We start from the raw sequence: 4,316 nt of genomic DNA on the forward strand, positions 1-4,316 counted from the left end.
TATTTTTAAAGTTTATAGAATGTACAGATGAGATTATTGGGCAAAAAACATTCTCTCCCTGCCCGTCTCCTCCAAGGTGATGCGCACTTCCCTTTCTGCGACCTGTCGGTGTCCAACATGGCCACGTGACTTGCTTTGGCCAGAGGGATGCTGGTGACCACGCCATGAGCACCTTCGAATGTGCCTGCCCACGAGGCTTTCCCACTGGCCCTGCTGCCATCACGGGGACAACACGCCTTGGGTAGCCGCGTCCAAAGAGAGCGAGAGGGACGCATGGGGCAGACCGGGGCCCGGCCCTCAGGGGGAGGCCAAGATCTGCCGGGTCCAGCCTCGATCTTGCTGAAGCCCGATGGGCCGTGAGTAAGAAACCAATGCTTCTTGTTCGGTGCCGCCAAGGTTCCGGGTGGTTTGTCGCACGGCCACAGCTGACCGATGTACCGTGGGACGCCCGTCTGTGAAAGAGACGAAAAGCAAGCTGTCCTGAGCACGTGTAGGAGAGGGGACAAAGCCCCGCCGTCAATCACCACCAGCCTTACTTCTAATGAACATCTTCATCACACGCTTTCCTTCCCGCCCACGCCACATCCCACAACACACACGCACAAACGCGGTAGGGACCTGGGACCCACCGTCCGCCTCAGTCACCTCCTCTCCGAGGCCTCCGGCTTCAACCCTCCGCGGCGTTGAGGCTCCCCTCCACCTCCTGCCAGCCTGCAGGTCAGGGGGTGAGTAGGGGAGGGCCAGACCCCTCTGCACCCAGCACCCTCCTCCTGCCACCTCGTGTGGGTCACGCCTGGGTCCCCGGAGGCCCTCCACATCTTCCTCCAACAGCGGGGCAGCCTCCCTGCCCCAGCCCTAATCCCACAGGAGGAAGGGGAAGCCCAGGGAGCCGCACAGAAAGCCAGAGGCGTGCATTTCCCCCGGCGTCCTAGGGCTGCCTTTGCTTGAGACAGTGAGATGACCCGAGGGTCAGGGCACAGGACAGGAGCCTGGTGGGGTCAGGAGAAGCTGGAGGAAGGAGCATGGTGGGCAGGGCGAGCCAGAGTGAGAGAACGAGGGACCAGCCCCAGGGGACCCTCCAGAGGCCGAAGCAGGGTGGCCCTGACGTCGTGTGGGGTTGAGGGAACAGACCGGGTGACACTCTCTGGCCCCTGTGCTGAGCTGAGACTTTAGATACAATCGCTGCTTCCCCTTCCACTGGGGCCTATAGACGCAAGGCCTGGGGACGGCGGGGAGGCCCCATGCCCCTGTCATCTATGAGCACCAGCCCAGGGGCTCGAGAAGATGGCCAGAGAGTGGACGCCCGGCCAGTGTGCTCGGGGCTGTCACGACACAGCGTCACAGACACTCAGGTCCTCACCGTCTGGAGGCGGGAAGTCCGGGGTGCCCGCGGGGGGGTGCAGGCCTCTCTCCTTGGCTAGTAGGCGGCCACCTTCTCCCTGAGTGTCTCCGGGGGTGTCTGTGCCCTAGTCTCTTCTTATAAGGACACCAGTCACACTGCCTCAGGGTCCCTCCTAATGAGCTCATTTTAACTTAATTGTCTCTTTAAAGACTGTCTCCAAATACAGTCACCTTCTGAGGCACTGGGGGTTAGGACTTGAACGCGAATTTGGGGAACCGGGAATACAGTTCAGCCCACACCGCCACCCGTTGGAGGAGAGGCCATCTGGCCAGCTTCTCTGGACCCAGGCGGCAAAGGACCTTGCTAAGGACGGGGGGCAGGGCTCTGTCCCACAGTCACGCAGGGTTGTCCCCTTTTCTTTTCTAAAGTTTATTTATCCATTTTGAGAGACAGACAGAGAGAGAGAGAGAGTAGGGGAGGAGCAGAGAGAGAGAAAGGGAGAGAGAGAATCCCAAGCAGGCCCCTCACCGTCCACGCAGAGCCCGACACAGGGCTAGAACTCACGGACCGTGAGGTCACGACTTGAGCTGAAATCGAGTCCCACGCTTAACCAACCGAGCCACCCAGGAGCCCCACCCCTTTCTAAAACTCTGCCGGCACAGCAGCGGGAACGAGGCAGCTCCGAGCACCCGCCACAGGGGGAGCGGAGCCCCTGGACGGGAAGGTGAGCAGGAGTTGTACACGGGAACACGGGCACAGAAAGTTCAAAGGCCTGCAAAGCGAATCTACGCTATAGGAAGGGAGGACCCACCGAGGTTACCCTGGAGGAGGGGGCAGGGGACTGGAGGACGCCTGGAGGGGCACTTCCGGGAGGGGGCAGGGACGGGAAGAAGCACAGGGGGCACTTCCGGGAGGAGCCAGGGACTGGAGGAGGCAGGGTGGGCACTTCCGGGAAAGGGCAGGGACTGGAGGATGCGTGGGGGCACTTCCGGGAGAGGGTAGGGGACTAGAGGAGGCACAGGGGTGCACTTCCGGGAGGGGGCAGGGACTGGAGGAGGTACAGCGGCACTTCCGGGGTGCTGGTCATGTTCATGTTCTTAGTCTGGAGGCTGGTATCAGGGCCGTGAAAGCCCACTGAGCTGTCCACGTAAGACCCACGCACTTTTTATTTTAGTTGATAATATTGTACCAACATCGACTCCCTAGCTTCACAGTGTCCCGTGGTTTTGTAAGCTGTCGTCGGGGAAAAGCTGGGTAAAGGGGAACCCGGTCCTATTTCTGCAACTCCTTGTGAGTCTTATTTCAAAGCAAATTTTAATGCCATCCAGGAAATCATTGGAGGCTTATTTTAAGGTTTTACATTTTCAGACCCAGAAGAGTTGAAATAAATCTTAAATTAAAAAACAAAAGAGATTTATGCACTTTGCCGCGTGCATGTTATACTTCAATTAAAAGTTAAAAGAGGAAAAAAACGAGCCTCTGCCGGTCTCAGCGCCGACCCAAAGGACAAGGAGAGAAACGGCGTCCACGGAGCACCTGCTGTGTGCCAGGGATACGTAGGCGCTCTGCCCAAGTCGTCCCACTCATGACTCAGAGAGAGAGCTGACTGTCTCCGTTTGCAGATGAAGAAACAGGCTCAGAGAGGCCAAGGGCCTGCCCAATGACACACAGCTCATTCGGGGCTCGGGCAAGGCTCGAACCCAGTGCTGTCTGCCTCAGAAGCCCTGCTCTTGTCCCTGCCCGTGCTTAGGTCCCTCGGAAGGACACCTCTCCCCACCTCTGCTGCCCCGGACCGCCTGGCTCAGCCTCAAGATGAGGCGCCAAGGCCTCCAGTCAGCCCCTCTCCCAGCTCCCCCTGGCAAAGCTGCCGATGTGGGCTTTTCCAAGGCTTTTCCACCTGTCAAGCTCCCTGGCTGGGACTGACCCCTGCACCATTATTACCGCCACTCATTGCAGGGCTGAGTATGCAGCCCCCCTTTGTCGGCTCCCAGGAGACCCCAGAGCACATTCCATGCCGTGCCCCCCCCCCCCACACACACACATATATACACCCTCAGCACCAAAGTTCTCGAGAGGCTTGGAGCTTGGACAAAATTAACTCATTTATCCAAGCAACCCACTGGGGAGCATGCCTGCTTGTTGCCACGGCCCTAAAATGAACCTGGTTCATCATGTCTTTTGAATTTTGGCTCAGGCAGCACTTTCCGGGACTTTCAGGCATCTGGGAACAAAAAACTTGCTAGAGGTTGGAGCTGAGACCGTGAGGCCGGCCTCAAGGTCACCTCCCAAGGGGGACCGAGGCCAAGGGCAAGGATGGCCTGCCACCGACCTGGGAAGGCTGTGTCTGGTGGACGTAACTGGGATTCATCTTGTTCGAGTCCTCCTCGCCTAGCAACCCCCAAGAGAATGCCATGGACTGTTCTGTAGGGTGCCCGTGGGGGTTCTGACCAAAGGAGTTCCCTGAGCATAAAAACTTGAGACAGTGTCCTTCCTGCAGGACTTGTCAGAGCCCTTATGACGCTAATGTGCCCCCACAAGGGTCCAAGAATGGCCCTTCCAAGACTATTTTCCACTCTCCTTTGGAATGTTCCTCAAAGAGATGCTGGTCCACATCCTTGAACACAGATGTGTCTCTGGCAGTTCTGGAACAAGATGAAAAAAGGAAAGAACCGGTTAGCCTGGGTGGCTCAGTTGATTAGGCATCTGACTCTTGGTTTCTGCTCTGGTCATGATCTCACTGTGTGTGAGTTCAAGCCCCACATCAGGCTCCGCGCTGACAGTGAGGAGACTGCTTGGGTTTCTCTCTCTCTCTCTCTCTCTCTCTGCCTCTCCTGACTTCTCTCTCTCTGTCTCTCAAAATAAATAAATGAACTTTAAAAAAAAAAGAAAGGAAAAGGAAAGAACTTACAATGCTGATAAGGTGATGGCAGGGTATTACTGTTCCCATTTTGCAGATGAGGAAAACTGAGGTCCA

At 57.2% G+C, this 4,316-nt stretch overlaps 1 long non-coding RNA gene across 1 annotated transcript; it reads right to left on the bottom strand.

The window, feature by feature from the left end:
- Positions 1-3,841, bottom strand: LOC122241205. Its single transcript, XR_006221235.1, has 2 exons — positions 3,672-3,841; positions 1-452 (listed from the first exon to the last, which is right to left on the bottom strand). It is a non-coding gene; the product is annotated as an uncharacterized LOC122241205 (long non-coding RNA).
- Positions 3,842-4,316: the final 475 nt, after the last annotated feature.

Source organism: Panthera tigris, chromosome C1, assembly GCF_018350195.1.
Source record: "Panthera tigris isolate Pti1 chromosome C1, P.tigris_Pti1_mat1.1, whole genome shotgun sequence".
Taxonomy (NCBI): domain Eukaryota; kingdom Metazoa; phylum Chordata; class Mammalia; order Carnivora; family Felidae; genus Panthera; species Panthera tigris.